This window comes from Dama dama, chromosome 18 (genome assembly GCF_033118175.1).
Source record: "Dama dama isolate Ldn47 chromosome 18, ASM3311817v1, whole genome shotgun sequence".
Taxonomy (NCBI): domain Eukaryota; kingdom Metazoa; phylum Chordata; class Mammalia; order Artiodactyla; family Cervidae; genus Dama; species Dama dama.
Window position 1 is genome coordinate 99,573,758 of NC_083698.1, and position 21,043 is coordinate 99,594,800.

The 21,043-nt window shown below is 44.0% G+C and overlaps 1 protein-coding gene across 1 annotated transcript in view; it reads left to right on the forward strand.

The window, feature by feature from the left end:
- The window catches only part of TMEM178B (transmembrane protein 178B), a 381,889-nt gene that overhangs the window by 257,725 nt on the left and 103,121 nt on the right, over positions 1-21,043 (forward strand). The window lies entirely within an intron of this gene.

The window sequence follows — 21,043 nt, forward strand, 5'->3', positions numbered from 1 at the left end:
ATGGGATGCGGCTCCGGGGCCAGCAGGCTTCCCGCTCTGGTCCAGCTCACCCCTCCTGCCCTTTGCATGGAGGCTTGGCACATGCACCAGCTCTTTCTCACTCTCCATCACTCCTCTGCCTTCTCCTCTCCCCGTTCTTGTCCCCGTCCCCTCCCCTACTCCATCACCCACCCCGCCAGCAGTGAAGTGTGTGTATAACCCCAAGACAGAATGCCCTGACAGTCTTGGTTTGTCACTGTTGTTACCCAGGAAAGACAATTTCACAAACAGCCTCTGTCATAAAACCTTTCAAAATGTAATTTCCAAAGGTCCCCATCTAATTAACCGCAGAAGGTTTAAAAACAATATTTACACGAGTTGGAAAAGAAAAGGATTTTTTAAGAGACCTAGCCACATTTAGCAATAAGCCGCATATTCTGTTGCATGCTCTGAAATTTTTATTATACTAACCAGGTCTTTTCATTTTGTTTTGTTTTGTTCTTAGTCTTCGCTAAAGTCTTGGCTTTTGCTCTAGTGAGTTGTTTTATTTTTTTAGTTTTGGAATTTGTTTCTAAATGTCTAAAACTTTTATTTGTTTATTTTGGGCTATGCTGGGTCTTCGTTGCTGCAAGGGCTTTTCTCTAGTTGCACAGGGCAGGGGCTTTTCTCTAGTTGCGGAGCACGGGCTCGAGGATAGAAACCTGTCTTAATGGGCTTTAGTTGTTGCAGTTCCCGGGCTCGAGAGCACAGCCTCAGCAGTTGTAGCTCACAGGCTTAGTTGCTTTGAACATGTGGGACCTTTCCCGGATCAGGAATCAAACCCGTGTCTCCTTCCTTAGGAGGATTCTTTCCCACTGAGCCACCGGGGAGGGCTTCCCTTGTGGCTCAGCTGGTAAAAAATCTGCCTGCAATGTGGGAGACCTGGGTTCGATCCCTGAGGAGCTACCAGGGAAGCTCTAGATTTTGAAGTTGTTTTGTTTCACATAAGAATAAGATCACAGAACCAGTGAATCAAAACTTCTTCTGAAATAAACCCAAATTGTGTAAAGGTTTTCTAAAAGCACATCTGAAAGGAGGGTGTACATTACATTTGTCGTGTCTGTCAAATGGGTGTTGTCTTTTCTGGGGACAGGCAGGACAGTGAAGAGGTTGTAAAGGAATGGCATTCTGACTGGGGAGTCAGGTATTAGAAGAAAGACAGATTTCTGGAACTTTGGAAAGGGTCCCTGGGCCATCTTAGCAAACTGTCATTTCGGGAGGGAGCAGCCTGAAATTGGTTAATCTAATTTAGACTCTGAGAAAAATGCAGCCATTTCAGAGAAAGTGTGGATAATTTCAGGCTGAAAGCAAATTTTAACTGACAAGAATATCTCCAGCCTAGTTAAGCTAATGAAACCTTAACTAGGTTACAATGAAATCAGAAGATGAGAGTTTGAAATGGACCTGGGAAGAAAAGGAGCAATTTCAGATAATGTGTCTTACTCTGGATGGAAGACTGATTTTTGTCTGGAAAAGAATAGCTTTAGCCTAGTTAAGAGAATGAAACATTAACTGGGTTCCAAAGCCATCAGAGCATGCATGAGCAGAACTGACACCTAGGGACTTGTCAGAATCCTGTTAAAAGAGTGACAGGCGGAGTTCATGACAGGAGACTGGGACAGGGTACCACTGATGGATGGACCACGCCTCGTTCCCACATGACTGACACATGGGCAAAGGAGAAAGGTCTACAGATGGTTTATTTGAATATACTTTATATAGTTTCCCATCAGATTCTTCTTCACTTTATTTCATAGCTAATGTTGTTATTGGTTCATAGATAATAAACAATTTAGCTTTTATTTATAAACTGGAAGTGTTTTGTATTTTTTAAGTAGGTCTGATTTGTATTTTCTCTTTATCTATCTTGCTCAAATTTTTAGATTGCCAAAAATACATATTTTTAAGAATATTCATGGGGCATGTCTCACCTTCTGTTTGGTGAACCCACCTATCTCTGGCTAGAACAAATAACTGGTAGTATTAGTTGCTCAGTCCTGTCTAACTCTTGGTGATCCCGTGGACTGTAGCCCACCAGTCTCCTCTGTCTGTGGAATTCTTCAGGCAAGAAAGCTGGAGTGGGTTGCCATTCCCTTCTCCAGAGGATCTTTCAAGATCCAGGGATCGAACCCAGGTCTCCTGCATTGCTGGTGGATTCTTTGCTGTCTGAGCCACGAGGGATGGATTTTCCTAAAAGCAGACCTCTCACAGGAGAAGCTGAACAGGAAAGGGACCGAGACACACATCAGATCAGGCTCCAGAAAAACTGAGATGGGCAAGGTCACATTCAGACATTGAACATACATGTTTCGAACTCTTCCTGTGTTCTCGGCATTGCATGAGGCATTGGGTTATGATAATGAACAAAACAGGCAAAGGTCCCGCCCTTGTGGGGCTTAAATCCCAGTGATGAGAGACAGGCAAGCAATAAACAAAACAAGTAGGTCAATTATCTGCTGTGCCAGAAGGTGTACGTTGCTGTGAGCCAAAGGTAAAATATAGCAGGGTGAGAGCTAGGAGTGCTGGGCGTCGGGGGGGGGCAGAAAGTGGTGTGAAGCCTTGCTCATGGCCTGAGTCAGTAGCCACTATTCTCAGATCCATGAGAAAGAATTAATCTACCATCCGCCCATCCATTTGTCCATCCATGCAGTAAGACTAATTGGATACCTGGCACTGTTCTGGGTATGAAGATACAGAGATGAATAAGACATGGTTACTACCTTCAAGATGTCCCAGTGAAAAAACAACTAAGACCGGAAGACCGGTGATTACGCAACTATGCTCTGCCTCTGAGTACCTTTATCCAGGCTCTGTTGGGATCCTTCATCAGTGAGGCCTTTTTTGGTCATCTCACCTAAAATGCCTTTCTATTCCCTGACTGTGCATTATTTTACTTTATGGTGCATTTAACTCCTGGCATTGTTATTATTTGTGTTTTAGTCTCTCCCCACTAGAATGCAGGCTCTGAAAGGAGACATGTTGGTTTGTTCATTGCTGTATCCTTATTGTTGTTGTTGTTCGGTCACTAAGTCATGTCTGATTCTTTGTGACCCCATGAACTGAGGCACGCCAGGCTTCCCTGTCCTTCACCATCTCCCAGAGTTTGCTCAAACTCATGTCCATTGAGTCGGTGATGCCATCCAACCATCTCATCCTCTTTTGTCCCCTTATCCTCTTGCCCTCTGTCTTTCTCAGCATTAGGGTCTTTTCCAATGAGTCGGCTCTTCACATCAGGTGGCCAAAGTATTGGAGCTTTAGCTTCAGCGTCAGTCTTTGCCCAGCTTAATTCCTGATAGAAGATGCTTAATAAGATTTGTTGAATGAATGAATAAATAAATAAATAAAGTCCTATAGAGGAGGGATACATTAAGTATGGAGTTGCTGACCCTGTATCTCCTAATAAAGTAGTGAGTAGAAAAAGCAATATTAACATAAGATCCCCTGGAAACAGTATAAGGAATGATGTTATTATAGTAAGAAAATGTAAGATATTTCTTACCAGGTTGAAAATTTTTAAACTATGAAATATTTCAGACAAACAGAAAAGTGCATAAAATATCCATATACATCATTTACATGGGGTTTTGTTTTATTTTTCTGACACACACACATGCACATGCATACACCCTTATACGTCCTTGAAGGTTTTATAACGCTTCAGGTCTAAGATTCAGGTTTAAGATTCAGGTCTAACACAAATAGCATTGCTTGGTAACAAATACCCCTGGTCACTTGAAAACTATAAAGGTCTTGTCCATCCCTCAAAGAACTTTCTTTACCTCCAACAGTGGTGAAACCATACCCAGGTACCCCTACAACATATGAGCTGTGTACCCTCTGGAGTCCTTTTGAGCAAATCTTATAAACATGTTATAAGACATGGACAGTGGATGGTGTGGTATGCACTGCAGTTGCTGTTAGTGGCTGACTAATAGCCATGACTCTGCATCTCTGGAAGTGGTCTCCGGAGCAGTCGGAGCACCAGTTTCTTTCAAAGTAGTGAGCCAAGGAAGACTGTCTCTTTCCTTTTACAAAAATAGTCTATCCATACCTTTTGCTATAACTAATTCCCAAACTCAAGTGACTTAAAGCAACAGTTATTTATTTAACTCACAAGTTTTTGAGTTGGCAATGTGGGCTGGGCTCAGCTGGCCAGTTCTTCTGGTCTCCGGGAGCTCACTCAGGTATCTGCGGCGGCTGAGGTTGACTGATGACCTCCACTTGAATGGCCGGTCCAGCATGGCCTCAAATGGAATAGCTGGTCTCTGTTCCTGTTGATTTCCCACCCTCCAGCAGGCCAGCCTATGCTTGTTCAAGTGGTGGCCATGCAGGGTTCTGAGAGAAAGCAGCAGTGTACAAGTACAAGGTCACTTCTGCTGGATTCTCTTGCTCAAAATAAGTCACAAAGATCCAGTCTAGATTGAAAGGTGGATGTGGAAACAAACTTCTCTCCTAGATGTCGTTTTTTTATTTTTTTGTCATTTTTTTTTTTTTTTAAATCTGGAAATGTTCCTGATTTCATGACCTTTTTGAATACCTCCTACCTTTAGATCCCTGAACTAGGCATTCAGCTGATATGTCCCACTTTTGAGGTGCTACTACAGAGGCAAATAAATTTGAGAACAACACAATTTCATGGAAATGCACCAGGCTGGATATGAAAAAAAAGAACCAAGGATGAATATGATGCAACCTTGTTCTTAAGGCATGCACAGCTGTATCCAAATCACTTAGCATTGTTTCCCGTAGCTTGCTCTCCCTGTGGATTTAAACGCAAAGTCCCGCAGATTTCACTTTGACTTGCCTCCTGGAGGCATCTCTTCTGCCACCACCTCAATTCAGTTCTCTTCATCTGTTGCCATGACTACAACACAACCTTCTCACTAGTCTCCCTGCCTCAATTCCTCCTTCTCTGCCAGTCTTGGCTAAGTCTACACTACTGCCAGAGTGTCTCCTAACATGAACATTTGGTCATGTCACTCCCCTGTAAATAGTCTTCTGTGGATGGCCCCCAGCCTAAAGACTTGCAGCTAAAGATTCTTCTTTGCCATGCAGGACCCTTTTTGAGCTGGCATTCCATCACTCCACCATCTCACATTTTATTCTTGAGCAAAGCCAAACCATTGTTACTTTTGTGAATGCACTGCTGCTGCTGCTAAGCCGCTTCAGTCGTGTCCAACTCTGTGTGACCCCATAGACGGCAGCCCACCAGGCTCCACCATCCCTGGGATTCTCCAGGCAAGAACACTGGAGTGGGTTGCCATTTTCTTCTCCAATGCATGAAAGTGAAAAGTGAAAGTGAAGTCCCTCAATCGTGTCCGACTCTTCGTGACCCCATGGACTACAGCCTACCAGGCTCCTCCGTCCATGGGATTTTCCAGGCAAGAGGACTGGAGTGGGTTGCCATTGCCTTCTCCATGTGAATATACTAGTCTTTCTCAAATCTTTTGCCTGACATATGCTGTTCCTATGACAAGAACAACCTCTCTCCTGCTTGACTGCCTAAAGATTTTGACTTTCTTTGAAGGCAGGTTATTCTTAGCAAGATACCTACATTTTTTAGAAGCTGTATAAGAAATTCAAAGCATATGCTATTGCTGCTGTCTCTGACTTCAGACTTCTATTGCTCCTTCAACTGTATGCCCCATTGCTCCTCCCCATTGGAATCATACTGTGTGGTTTCTTCTCTTCTCATTACTACTGTTTTGTTTACTATCTGAAACATTTAAGGCAGCACCTCATTTTTTCACCCCATCTTTTCAACTTCTTAAAATCTAGCAATTAGCAGTTAATAAATAGTAATTAAACAAATGAAGTCAAGACAGAAAGGAGTGAACATATTAAGTTCATTTAAATTTTATCAATGGACAGGCAGCAAGGTATTGTATACTGCTCCCTAGACTTCATGCCAGAAGTTGTTGCTATGTTACTTCACAACCAGTTGACCTTGAAGAAGTCTGATTCCTTCTCAGATGTCTCCATTTCCTCATTGGCTAAATAAGAATAAACCTACCATTTACCTCATGGTCTTAAGACAGTCAAGTGAGAGAATGAAATGTGAGCATAGAGTTATTAGCAAGCAAAACTGAGAACTAGCCCTAATCCTTAAGCAGGTTTTGAGGAGTCTTTCCCCACTGCTTTGCTCCACAGTTTATGATCCATGACTTGTAAATCTCTAGTAGGTAATAGCAGTATATATGCTTTGAGTATTAATATATGTTATACTTTGGATTTAATACTATATTCTAAACTGTAGTTTTTGTTTCCTTGTTTTATAATAAGCTATGGGAAGTCCAAAGCTATAATAAGCTATCCTCAAAGAGCATTAAAGAGTTCATGGTATCACAGAAGTAGGCTATATTCAGTGGAAATGTTTTGGTGCCATGATGTTTATGTTATACGTAGTCAGTCCTTGTCCATTTTCTGCCATGACCCTAGAACCTTAGGTTTGCTATGCCATTCAGTTCTGGCAAAATAACGAAGCAAACTTCTAATCCCTATATAGTCCAGGAAAATGAGATGTTTAGGGGGGAGAGAGAGAGAGAGAGAGAGAGAGAGAGAGAGAGATAGTGTAAATAGGGGGAGAGGGAATCCATAAGTGCATACATAAGTGCTTGAGAGTTAAATTATTTTCATTTATGGGTTTTTTAAAACTATTTTTTGTATCCCCTACCTACTTATTCACCTACTTCTCTCCATTATTGACCTCCAAAACCAAATTTTTTTAAGCCTTATGGGGCTTATTGTGGCAAGTCATCCGTATGTCCCACTCTCTCCACCTAGTTTCACTTAAATGGTTTCTATGGTTCTCACTTGGGCACCCCCTTCCATTCCATTTCTATATCCTTTATTTATTTCTGAGACATTGCCATTTGCCCCACCTCCTTCTGAAACATTTCTCTGAGTTTCTCCCTCTTTCACCTCTTTGGGATTCCAGGTCTTCTTCCTTCTTCAATCTTCCTGTAAACTGATCATTAATATCCTTAATGGTTTAAGAGATTCTAGCTGCTCTCTATTTAAGATGATTTTTTTTTTTTACTGTTTAAGTTGTTGTTTTGCTTAGAGAAAAACAAATTTATTCATGTTAATGAAAATAAATTCATTAAAAGCAGCCAGACCAAGTAAACAGCCTCCTCAACGAAACTCTGCTGCTGTGATGAAAGGGTAGGAGGGTTGAAGGATCATCCCTTGGGAAGGCAGAGAGAGCACCAGGGTGAATACTGATCATTTTTCAGGGCTATCTCCAGTTTTATTGGAGGGAATCAAATGTTCTTGCTAATTATTGTCAGGGATTTGGCTGCTGTTCAGACTCAGTGACTAACTCAGGAAATAAAGGGAGTCAAAGAGATGGACAGTCTGAGGACAAAAACATAACCACTGCCAAACAGACTGAGCCTTAAGGATTGGGACCCCTAGGGACCCCTGACATTCTCTTCGTCAGTTATGCATCTGACATGAATTGAGAGAATTGAGCAGATGAAGACCACTGATTCTCTTAAAGAGGGAAAGAAACTATGGTAAATATTTTAGGATCTTTTTATTCTTGAGTGGGGCAGAGTGAGTATGTACTGGATAGGAAGGGCACAGTGGAGACAAGCAAAGTTAGATAGACTTTCTACTTGGGCTTGCAGTCCCCATAGAATCGAGGCTGTGGGGGAGGAGCACACTGGACTGAGCTGTCCAAGGTGCTGACTTGCCTCTGTGTCGGGTAACTGCTGGACCTTGATCTTACCTTCCAGAGAGTCTGCCTAAGAACTCAACTACTTTGAATTTTGCTACTCATGGCCTTATGCCCGTACCCTTTTGCTCCTTTCAACTTTGTCTCTGGGTCCTAAAATCACCCTCTACCTGCTTCCCTGCAAATATGATGTTTCGTAATTCATAAAATACACCTTAAATCAACAACTAGAGCAGGAGTTTTTAGGGCTCTGTCTCTGACACTGGGATCTATAGTGAAATAGAGATATGCAGTCATTGTGGATTATATTGTAATTTGTGTTAATTGTGCACAGAGGAAAGCAAAAAACCTGATTCATTAAAACAAGGGTGGATTCTTAAAGAAGGGGAGAAATAGTACAGTATTGGCTCATACCCAGCTGTCTCCAGCTTTATCTTCTGCAGCCAATGATGTCTTCAAATGAAAGTTCTATTGTCTTCCCTAATGTCAGCCTTAAAGGTTAAGTGCCTCCAGCTCTCCTCTCTTAGGAGCCGCTTATGGCTAAAATTGACAAGTTTGTTCAAACCCTTTTTGAATCCTTTCGTATTTCCAGTCAGTACAATCTACTGAAATAACGAGGTACACATCTTTATAAGACTTGTTGTAAATTTGCCTTTTTTGGTCCTAAACTCACTGTACTCATGTTTCTTCTGCTTCCATCCCACCCATCTTCATGTATGTAGACATGTGTTGTAAGTTTGTTTATCTCCACTATTCATCTCATGGTAAGCTTTGGTCATATCATTTCTCAGCCCTTGCTGTTATGACAAGGTCCTTAGCTTTGGGTTTCCAAAGCCCCAAGGGGCTTTTGGGAGAAATCCAAGGGATTTATGAACTTGTATGGGGAAAGTTGAATCTTTATTTCCACTAACATCTAATTGAAATTCAGGATTTTATTCCATTACAAATACCACTAATAACTATCATAGATATTTTTATATTATGCACAGGTTTGTAAGAGTTTCCTGCATTTTTTTGCAGTAAGCTTAAATCTTTTCTCCCCATACCAGTTTGGTGTCATCTTTGAGACACACTTATGTCCTTTCTGCTAAATATTGTCTTTAAAGATGCTAAAGAGCACTGGCCTGGTGCTTATCTTTGAGAAACCAGGCTCTTCATATTTTGCTTCTCTACTCACAGATATTTTTTAAATACTTTGTTTCCTAAACAACCCTTTATCTATGAAACCCATCCCTACCCTGTCTCTTCAATTCCATCACAATTCATTCAATAAACTGGAAAGGCATTGAGTGGAGAAACTTTTATTGATTATCAAGAAATTCTGCTCCTCTCTAGATTCTTTCTTCCTTTTTCAAAAATTCTACAAGTAGGCAGGCATGTTTTCTCTTGTTTGAACCATGTTGCTTTCTTATTAATGAGGATGCTTAGATTTTCTAGTCAACTATTAAAAATGAATATTTTAATAAATATTAGATATCTGGGAAATGGAGTTGAATCATCTATGAATGTGGAACTGTGATTTTCAAGAGCTCTGTTAGTCACTAAGTCTTTCTCAGAGATTCAGTCTTTCTCTTTCACACACACACAGACTCACTCACCTCTTTATGTCCTCCTGCATACACAGTTCATATTTAATAGTTATTTTAACCGACTCAGACTGACCAGCTGTTTTTCATAAAATAGATGCTACATTTGGCATTAAATGGATTGGTCCCAAGAAATTCTATTTGGAAGACTCTTTCATGTAAAATCTAGGAATCTCGCACTAGTATCTTTTTAAAAAGCTTTCTCACTCAGTTTTTATTGATGCTCTGTTTTCTTTCTGCCTTTCCAAGGCACATCTGGTCTTAGTGAGATGTACATACCAGTTCTGCCTCAGGGTACAGCCCACCAGCTTGGTGTCCTTGTAGCTGACTCTGGCATAATTAACACACTTGCTGGTATTGGCAGAATTCTGTACTGAGCTTCTGTTTATCATTTTCTTGTAGTAACTGCCATGCTCCTACCCAGCCTCTCAGATTCTCTCTGTTCCAACCTGCACTCCAGTCTCTCCTAATTGACCCATTATCATTAACTCGATTGTTAGCTTATTCTATCCATAATGACTATAAACAATTGTGATGATAACCTATTCTTAGGAGGGCTACAAAAACAATTTAGCTCCCAGTGGCTCACGTCTTCTTATTATAGACTCCATCAGCCGTTTCTTCAGATCCAGGGTGGAGTTCTTATGAAGAGGGGGGTGCGTTTTTAGGAAAGCAGCCTTTAGAACTGGTGGCCATTTATATGACTGGGTTACATATTGTGGCCAATTTTATTCTAGAATTCCCTCAGAATTCTCAGGTCCATGCCAGCTCATATAGTTAACGTATTTATCTTGTAAATTTAGGTTGTGACAGCCTTTTCTCATAGAAGAGCCATGTGACCATCTCTTACCTGCTCACAGAACCCAGACTCTGTTCACATAAGGATGAGGAGGGGAAGGTAGCTCCTCTGACAGCATTGGAGGATGGATCTTGACTGATAACAGCCAGTCATGACAGTCTCATTCTGCTGTGACTGATGCTACCTTGACAGGTTCTCCTGCATCTAGGGGTGTCTATGGGACCATTATAGCTAATAAGAGGAAAGGGGAAGTCTTCTGGAGGCTTCTGGCAAGGATTTTGAGTCCAGATAAAACATGAGATCCTTGTGAGAGGCAAGCCTTTTTTCCTCTGCCCCTTCCTTTTTGCTTGGCAGGCAAGCACTCAGGCATAATGTCTGCAGTGGCTGTAACTGTCTTGCAAGCATGATGGAACAGTCAAGAAAAACACAAAATGCTGACCCAGCATCCTAACATTTTTGAGCCCTTGCACTAAACTCTGTAATGGCTCACTTCCAGAACTAGTGTTGTGTAGAATAATTGAACAACTTTAAGTTCTAATCATTCAGATATATCTGTTGCTTGCAGCCAAATGCATTCTTAACTAATTTGGGCTGAAAACATAGTGTTTTGACTGCTTTTTTCCATCCAGGATGTAGGTTAGGTTCTGGGTTTTAGATGTAGTTATAAGTAAGAATCAAACATTTTAGAGGACATTTGGAAGCAAAACATCATCTAATCCTCCTCGGTGGAAGGAAAAAAAAGGACAATTTGGTAATGCCTTGAGTTCCAAGGGAAAGACAGCAAGGAAAACATTAATCACTGTGGGCAATTTGGCCCCCCCAAAAAAGACGTCAAAGAAGGGGAACAATGAGTGGAGCTTCTCTAGGCAGAGAGAAGAGAAGATAAGGTTAAAGAGGCATTAAACCAGGAGGGAGGTGATGCCTGCTGTGGACACGTTTCCAGGCAGTGTGCCGAAATAACAGTCCCTTTGAAGGGAGAGAATACAGAATAGGGGTCTTGACACCACCTAGGTCCACGGCACTGCCCTGCCACTGGCTGATCACATGACCTGGCGTCCCCTCTGCCTCTCACTGCTCTCCCTGGGTTGTGACAGAGTTTGGCACCATGAGGTCATTTGTCTCCACCAACTGTCTAGGTTTTATGGTAAGGAAGGAGGGAGCAGAGGAACAACCCATCACCGCGCCAAGTGACTCAGAGAAGGCACAACCCTCCCTTGGTATCTGCAGAGGTTGGCTCCAGGACCTCCTGCAGATATCACAAACTGATGGGCATTCATGTCCCTTAGTCTGCCCACTGAACCTGTGAATTCTGCGTCCATGGGTTCCACCAACCCAGTCTGTAGTTGGTTGGATCTGCAGATGCAGGACCCATGGATAGCAAGGGCAAACTGTATTGGAAAACCAGTTCTGTATTTGAAATGAAAGAATCTTCAATTTCTCTATGTCCATGCTACATTTGGGGGAGAGGTGAACAAGAACAGTTGGAATTGATCTTTCAAGACTGTCTCAGAGGTCTTGATTAGATTATATGTGTGTTATTTGACCTACCCACTTCAGGTGTTTTAAAAAAAAATAGTTGTTAACATTTAATAATCGAGAGACTTTGCATAAGAACTCATGTTTCTTATCTCAAAACAAGTAGACATCTTGGCAACATGAGGCCTCCATTTCTGCATGCCATTCAGGTGGGAGCAGAGTAAACTTTGTCCCATTGCGTGTTTCCCAGTTTGAGATTGTCACCTTCTCTTTATTGTCTACATGACACCGAGGCTGAGGGTTACTTATTCATCCCCCTCCCAACGCTTTTCTTTCTCATAATAGAGACTGTCTCTCTCAAGAGTGGGGAAACAAAAGAATAGAGGGAGTAGGCTGCGTGTTTCTCACACCCAGCCTACTTCATCATTAAAATTAGCAGCCTACCAACACCTGTAGGCCTTTGAATTTGCAAACCGACTATAACTGTAGTGCAGACCACAAATGGAAACTTGTCTTTGTGACACTTTCACACTCATCCTTCTTGGAAAAAGGGAGGTGAGGAGGTTGATTATTCTTACAAGACGAAGCATCTTTAGTGCATGGCAATGGCTAAATTAATTCAGCTTTCTAGACCCCTTTGCTGCAAGACAGCTAGTCTGACAAATGCCATGGCTAATTAGTGTGCCCAGTCGCAGGAGGGAACCTGCTATCTGGCGATCACAATAGTGCTTTTCAATAGGCCCTGCAAATGAAGACATAACATGCAGCCTTAGCCTGGGTGGCAGCGATGGGACCTTTATTTTGCCATGGAGGGAGGCATTCCCACTAGGGCCATTTGCTGGGACAAAAATCTCAACTCTGGTGCAAGTAATAAACATAGGACATGGTAGTCATGCTAAAACGGACCTTTTCTGGCTTTGAAATGTACAGGCAAGTTGCCTGTAGCTGATTGTCTTTTGGGCTCCAGGATAAGATGCTTCCCCCTTGGCATCTGTGAAACTGCTGGTTCCCTCTTTGATTGTTTCCTAAATGTGAAAGCTTAACATGTGTACTGTATTTCTAAAAGTCCTGTTAATTTGCCAGACTATTAACTTGTCCACTAAAAGAGCTCCACAGAACGGGGAGGTCTAGGTTATTTTATGATCAAAGTGTCCACCTAAGAACCCACCAGGACCCTGCACACGGGCAGTTGGCTCTCAGGATCAGGGAGTGCTCTGTTGGACATTTGGTGCTTTGAGGTCAGTCTCATAGCTTTGTTGACTTTCTGGCTAAAGGACTGGCTGAGGGTCTGGCTTCTGGACCTCAGTGAGTAATTGGGACGGCATCTGTGCATTCCCCACCTCCGCTGGGCAGAGCTGCTTTGAGCAGTTTGAAAGTTACAGGAGGTGGGCAGGAAATCACCCACGCTGTACCCTTCCCTCCCTGACCACCAGCAAATGCTCAGCGGACAGCTCTTGCCATCAGAGCAGGCAGCTAGCTGGCTGGCCATCTGGAGAAACCCTGGTGAAGTCAGACCCACAGCAGACAAAGAGACGTTTTTTGGATAGACAGAGCAAGGGCCCTGGAAGGCAAAAGCCCAGCCTGTGCTCTGGGGCCAGAGCAGACCGTGAGGCCTCATGCTGGTGGGCTCTGGACAACTGGCAGGGCAGAACATGTAGAGGAGGCAAAACCATGGCAAAAGTCTCCAGGGCCTAAAACAGAGTAGCTCATTAATGCTAGAAGAGTGAGCAAATCTTAATGTGACTCAGACTAGGGTGACTCATGAATGGGGCTACTGTGACACCCTCGGGGGTTGCCTTTGCAGGCTTAGTAAACAGCTAGGAATTCCTTTCATCTTGACATCGAGAACCAGATTATTTAGAGTAACGTGCATCACTCGTGATTCTCCTCTCTATGTCTGCTGTGACTTCTCTTGGCTGGTCAGTTACTCAAGATACAGTGATCCAGTCCACGAAGAGCCTCCATGCAAGGCCTCGGATGACCCGCCAAGCGACCCCTGGGAGGTGACAGGAGGGTTTCAGTTTTGAAGGGAGGGAAACTGAAGACCAGCAGAGTGATTAGCCGAGGTCAGGCTGATAAACGGGAGTCCAGGACTTGCACCCAACTCTGATGGCAGGACTGCCTCCTTGGTTCAAGGTTGCATGTTTTCCCAAGATGAGCTTCTTTACCTGTCAATTTTCCCTCCTCTCTCTCCTTTATGTGCAGGGGTGGGCAAAAGAAATTTCTGTGGAAATTGGATTTCTTTTGTGCTCTTCTGAATAAAGATAAGCCCAGGGTAAGGAGCGGTCTCAGCAGTGGTCAATTTCCCTGTGGCCTTTAAAGGATAAAGAGGCTCCATGAACTGCCTTCACACCCTCTGAATGTCTATGTTTTCATCACCCATGAATAGATCCCAACCATTTTTGGGTCTAGTTGTAGCTTTATGTCTTAAGGAGTTAATGGATTTTATGCTTTCTGCATGTAACAAATGTGACTGCTTTGATTTGTCTTCTAACTAATTCTTTCAAATCTTACTCTGCAGGGTGAACAAACCCCCTTTCCTTTCCTAAAATAATTTTCAAGAGACAAGCCCCTGTGTACAGTTAGGGAGTCATTCATTTTTGCTGTACTTCTGGGCTGTGCCCACTTGAAAAGCAAATACCTCTCCGGTGTAAGCACCCATTAAGAAACTGGGCCCAGATCTCCTAAAAGACAGTAGTTTAGCAATCGCTAACCAGCTTTTTTGCCTACTATAGCTTCCTTGCTCCTCTTCCCTTGTGCCTACTCAAGATTTTCATTTTGTGAAGCTCCTCAGAGCGCTTTCCTATCTGCTAGACTGGATACTGCTCACTTTGAATCAATTTTTACTCACATAAAATCTTAAAAATTAAATAACTGGGCCTGGGATCATATCCTACAATGTCTACTTTACAGAGCAGACAGGTAACCTAAGAGAGGGAACTGGGCCGGATGCAGGAAACACGGTACCGCTAGAGAGATGTAACAGGCAGCTGGCATTTGGTGCCTGTGTGGTGATCCTGGGAGACTGAGAGTAATATACTCTGCCCTCTTTAGCCTCAGCCCCATGATGCCATGCGAGGATGTAGGATATGTGTTGCCAGATCTTCTGGTTTTTCCAATAAAAGCTGGGAATCAAGATTTGAAGGTAATGTCTCCTGACATTTGCATGTCATAACTCATTAAAAAATCTTTTTTCACCTTGTGGACTAAACAAAACACATCTGTGACCCAGGGATGGTGCCAAGGACCAACTTGGGGAGACTGGAGTCCTCCTCTCAGAATGCCCATCACTGCTTCCTTCTATGATACGGACATTCTGCATTTTCTCAGTAAAACCCTGCGTCCGTGCAGCTTTGAGAACCCTCACTCTTTCCCCCCAGATTGTTGGCTTCAAATCCCTGCCATAGACATTCTGGGTTCCACTTGGCCCTCTAACCCTGGCAAAGAGGAAGGACAGTTTCTTCATCTGTAAACAGAGGCAGTAAAACTTGCAGGCCCCCATTGGAGCTCTGATCTGGTGGAAGGGTATTGAGGCTTTTTGGATTAAGGCTCCTGAATTTATTCAGATACTGCCTGCTTCACAGTCATATTAGTCAGGCAGATTTCTTTAACCTCATGAATTCTACTTTTAAATGGGGATAATGACCATCCTTGGACTAGTAAGGATGTTTGGGGTTAGAGGAAATGTGTATAAAATTCTAGATAGATAAAGTTGCTTCAGTTGTGTCCGACTCTTTGCAACCCTTTGGTCTGTAACCTGCTGGGCTCCTCTGTCCATTGGATTCTCCAGGCAAGAAGACTAGAATGGGTTGCCACACCCTCCTCCAGGGGCTCTTCCCTACCCAGGGATCGAACCCTCATCTCTTATAGCTCCTACATTGGCAGGCAGATTCTTGACCACTAAGCGCCACCTGGGAAGCCCTCGAGTTAACACAGTGCTAAATAAATGTCACCATGTTTCTATTTTACTCCAAAGGTAAATATAATGGCAGATTTTTTTTTTCCTCACTGATAACGGAGATTACTGACCAATGAAGTGGAATTTGTTGAGGAAAAGGATAAGAGAGATGGGGAGAGGTTTGGGTCCGAGGATGATACTAGCACTGTGTGATGAATGCGTGAGCCGGCTGGGGTGGCTTGGTGGCCAGGGAGGAACATGGAGTGGTCCAGCCAGTAGGGCCAGGGTGGAAGGATGACCGCTGGAAGGTATGCCTCCGGAAAGAGCATTAGGAAACCCAGACATGCAGCCTGGGGCCTGGAGCACTGCCACACCCCACAGCCATGCCTGAGTGACTGGGTGAGTCTGCTAGGGCCGCAGGAGTCCCACACAGCGGGCTAAGACAAGGGGTTGACTCGCTCACAGCTCTGGGGGGTAGCAGTCTGAAATCCAGGTGTCGGCAGGGCTGAGTTCTTTCTCCACCTTCTGGTGGTTGACTGGGGCTCCTGGGGCCATGGCTGCAACCCCCGCTGCACGCCGCTTCCCTTGTCACATGGCCGTCTTCTTGTGTCTGTGTATTCAGATGGCATCCTCCCTTCTGGGTGTGTCTGTCTCTGTGTCTCCTCCTATTATAAGGCTATCAATCATATTGGATGAAAGGGCCATTCTACTCCAGTAGAACCTCAGCTTACATCTTAATTACACCTGCAAAGACCCTATTTCCAAACAAGGTCACGTTCACAGGAACCTTCTCCAGAGGATCTTCCTGGAGAAGGGGATAGCTCCCCACACCAGTATTTTGGCCTGGAGAATTCTGTGGACAGAGGAGCCTGGTGGGCTACAGTCCACGCGGTCACCAAGACTAGGACACGACTGAGCGACTAACACTTTCATGGGAACCAGGCATTAGGATTTCATATCTTTTTTGCAGACACAAATTATCCCACAGCAGTGACCCACAGCAATTCATTTAACCCTCGGGGTGTCTCTTCCTTCTTTTACCAAACAGAGACATGTCCGCCTCACCTGTCTCCCAGGGCTGTTTGGGAGGTCACGTGCATGCTGGGGGGACCCTTCTGTAAAGCAGAGGCACTTGATAACTGCCCGGTATTTTGTCATCAGCCTGGAAGGGATGTGATAAGGTCAGAGAGGATGATTGTCAAGCATGTGCATTCCTCCGGAGCTATCATAAAAATAAAGCTTGTAGTATTTATTATTAATAACCTGTGTGCTGGAATCCTTTGACACGCTTCTCATTTTGACTTCTGACCACCCGCTCCAGTTCCTGTCCATACTGAAAGCATGCCCACGAGTTCCATCCTAAATGGCAAATGATTATTTAGTTTCCCTTTCTTCCCCCGCTACATGACCTCCCCTGACCCCCCCACCCCCCCAAAAAAAAAAAAAAAACACCAGAGGGATCTGTTTCCTTGTGTTTAAGACCTATTTGTTGCTGAGGATTTAACAAGCTACACACCCATATGAACTCAGAGATGGTTTGATTCACAAGAAAGCCCAGATTTCTTGGTGTTTCAAACCCCACTGCCCCACTCTCTTGACTGCACCCTCCTCAACTCCCTTAGGTTTTTGTTTATTCCATTTCATTCAGTTTCCCCTGCTTTTCTTTAACCCTCTCATCCAACTCCATATTTCTCCCCTATTTCTCTTTTTTCCTTCTTTGCTTCCACTTCCTTTCCAAAGCATTCTCTTCCCTACTCCCATTCAATCCTTGTGTTTATCAGGTTGGATGTGATCCTTGGCTAACCTCGGCTTTATTTTCCTTCTGGCGTGTGTGGGGTCGCACAGAGTCAGACACGACTGAAGCTCAGTCTCTTCAGCTGTGTCCAACTCTTCGCAACCCTATGGAGCACCAGGCTCCTCTGTCCAGGAGATCCTCCAGGCAAGAATACTGGAGTGGGTTGCTGTTTCCTCCTCCAGGGGATCTTCCTGACCCAGGGTTGGAACCTGCACCTCCTGCAGATCCTGCATTGCAGGCAGATTCTTTACCCACTGAGCCATCTGGGAAGTTCATTTTCCTTCTAGAGACCCCTCCAGTTGCCCATAACACACTCTGTCACTCTCCCGTGACAGTTTATAATCAGTTTTATGAGCCTTAAAACTGTTCCACCTTCTTACTCCTGAAAGACAGTGGCTGATGCTGAATTGAATCCACAGGAGTTCGCAGGTGGGGCTGCTCCTGCATGGACAACAGCTTCTTGATGCCCCTTTTGGTTTTGGCTTGTAAGTTGGTTTGTGCTGCTGTGATTCTGGGCCACACACCTGGGGAAGAGGTCTGAGCAAAGGCTTCCAGCCCCTAGATAACCGCAGGGCCCCCAACACAGCCCTGTGGACAGGAAAGAGAAGGGAGAAGACACTGTCATGCGGTGTCTTTGAAAATTTGAACTTCTTTTACAAACCAATTATTTATAAAAGGATGAGAAGATTCTCCATTCATCCAACAATTCATTTTTGAGCTCCCCTTAGGGGCCAGGCATTGTATTGAGTGCTACGAGTCTAGTGTTAGGTAAAGCCATCTGTTAAAACCAGATCTTAGTGGTCAGGACACAGTGGGTGAAGGAGAATGGGACGAATTGACAGCATAGCACTGAAACATATACATTACCATATGTAAAACAGATAGCCAGTGGGAATTTGCTGCATGACGTAGGGAGCTCAAACCCAGTGCTCTGTGACAACCTAGAGGGGTGGGATGGGGTAGGAAGTGGGAGGGAGGTTCAAGAGAGAAGGGACATATGTATACCTATGGTTGATTCATGTTGTATGGCAGAAACCAATACGGTATTGTAAAGTAACTATTATCAAATTAAAAACAAATTTTAAAAAGCATTTTAAAAAAAGACACAGATAGGTGGAGAAACAGTATGTGATGAGAGGCTGTGATGAGCACTGAAGTGAAGTGAAGTTGCTCTGTCGTGTCTGACTCTCTGTGACCCCATGGATTGTAGCCCACCAGGCTTCTCCATCCGTCCATGGGATTTTCCAGGCAAGAGTGCCAGAGTGGGTTGCCATTTCCTTCTCTAGGAGATCTTCCCACCCCAGGGATCGAACCCAGATCTCTGGCATCGCAGGCAGATGCTTGACCCTCTGAGCCGCCAGGGAAGCACAGCTAGTGCTGAGCACCAGCCTGGACTGTCACCTGACCTCCATGGTAGGAGGTGGACGGAAGGCTCTCCTGTGAGGCCATGTCCTGGGTGGACATTTGAAGGGCTTAGCTGTTGGAAGCTGTGGAAGAAATAGAGTGAGGGGCAGAGGGCACGGGGCTCCAGGCTGAGGAGACCATCAGTGAAAAGGCCTTTAGGGCAGGTAGACCTTGGAGCTTTCAAAGATCTGAAGACCAGGGGTCCAGGGAGCAGGCACACACGAGGGCCAGCTGGCCTGTATCAGCCGAGAGGTAGAGACGGAGGCCGTCTTCATTCTGGAAAAAGAGGAATGTTGGCAAATATAAAGAAAGGCAAAGTGATCCGCGCCATCCTACCTTTACACATTTGAAACTTTTTTTGAGCTGGAATATACACACAGTGAGGTGCATAAAGGGTACCTAAGTGTGTATCTCATTGAATTTTTCCATGGATGGACTGGGCTTACAAACTTGCGATTCTATTTTGAATGAAACCTCCTACCACAAACATTTTACACCATTACTAGTGTGTCAAGAATTTGATGCTAAAGGTGAAATCCCGCTCTCATCAGGTGCTTTGCACTTCCTCCGTTTGTCTGTATGTCTCTCAGCAGTGTTTGCCTCGTGGACCACACACCAAACGTTACTGCATGTAACTGGTGGCATGTATTTGGCTATCTTCATAACGATGCTACAGGTAAAAAGGGTATGAACGTAGCTGAAGCTCTTGAAACATAGTGCAAGATGGCAGAAAGTTGAATTTTGACCCCAGGATTCCCAGCAGAGTGGATGGCATCCTTGAGTCCCCTCCACGTGACCATCTTCTCCTCTGTCTCGATCTCTCACAAGAGGATCTGGCTGCTCATGCTTTGTTCCTCCTACATCTGAGTCTGAACGAAGAAAAATCCTCAAGTCAGGGAACATGGGGGAGTGTTTGACATGACAGAGAGGACCCTCATTTCCTTTGAGGTGGGAAACCCTGACCCCCCAAGGCCATGGGCCCCACGTGGAGATGAGACTGATCCCAGGAATAATGTGGGGAGACCCCACTTGCTCCCCACCCCATCTGCCTGGTCCCTCTAAGAGGTTTCTAAGCTCTAGGAAAGGGTAAACCTCCCATTAGCCTCAACTTGGCTTTTCTTTTTTTTTTTTTTAATTTTTTTTTTTTTTATTAGTTGGAGGCTAATTACTTCACAACATTTCAGTGGGTTTTGTCATACATTGATATGAATCAGCCATAGAGTTACACGTATTCCCCATCCCGATCCCCCCTCCCACCTCCCTCTCCACCCGATTCCTCTGGGTCTTCCCAGTGCACCAGGCCCGAGCACTTGTCTCATGCATCCCACCTGGGCTGGTGATCTGTTTCACCATAGATAATATACATGCTGTTCTTTCGAAACATCCCACCCTCACCTTCTCCCACAGAGTTCAAAAGTCTGTTCTGTACTTCTGTGTCTCTTTTTCTGTTTTGCATATAGGGTTATCATTACCATCTTTCTAAATTCCATATATATGTGTTAGTATGCTGTAATGTTCTTTATCTTTCTGGCTTACTTCACTCTGTATAAGGGGCTCCAGTTTCATCCATCTCATTAGAACTGATTCAGATGAATTCTTTTTAATGGCTGAGTAATATTCCATGGTGTTTATGTACCACAGCTTCCTTATCCATTCATCTGCTGATGGGCATCTAGGTTGCTTCCATGTCCTGGCTATTATAAACAGTGCTGCGATGAATATTGGGGTGCATGTGTCTCTTTCAGATCTGGTTTCCTCAGTGTGTATGCCCAGAAGTGGGATTGCTGGGTCATATGGCAGTTCTATTTCCAGTTTTTTAAGAAATCTCCACACTGTTTTCCATAGTGGCTATACTAGTTTGCATTCCCACCAACAGTGTAAGAGGGTTCCCTTTTCTCCACACCCTCTCCAGCATTTATTGCTTGTAGACTTTTGGATAGCAGCCATCCTGACTGGCGTGTAATGGTACCTCATTGTGGTTTTGATTTGCATTTCTCTAATAATGAGTGATGTTGAGCATCTTTTCATGTGTTTGTTAGCCATCTGTATGTCTTCTTTGGAGAAATGTCTGTTTAGTTCTTTGGCCCATTTTTTGATTGGGTCATTTCAACTTGGCTTTTCATCCCCATTGGATCTTCTCATTCCCCATAAGGTATAGATATTCAGGATTTGTTTCTTGAATCAATGAAGAAAGATGTTTCTTAAAGTGGTACTGTCTAGCAATGTGTGTGCACACATCTGAGTGTGTACAGGGGACAGAGGATAACTTGATCAGCACAGAGAAGATGAAATACTGTTGGCCTATCTGCACCGACTTTCTCTCATAGCAGCAACTCCTTGCAGGGATTCTGGGCTTCTCCAACTGTTTAAAATGGCTGACCTCCTGTTT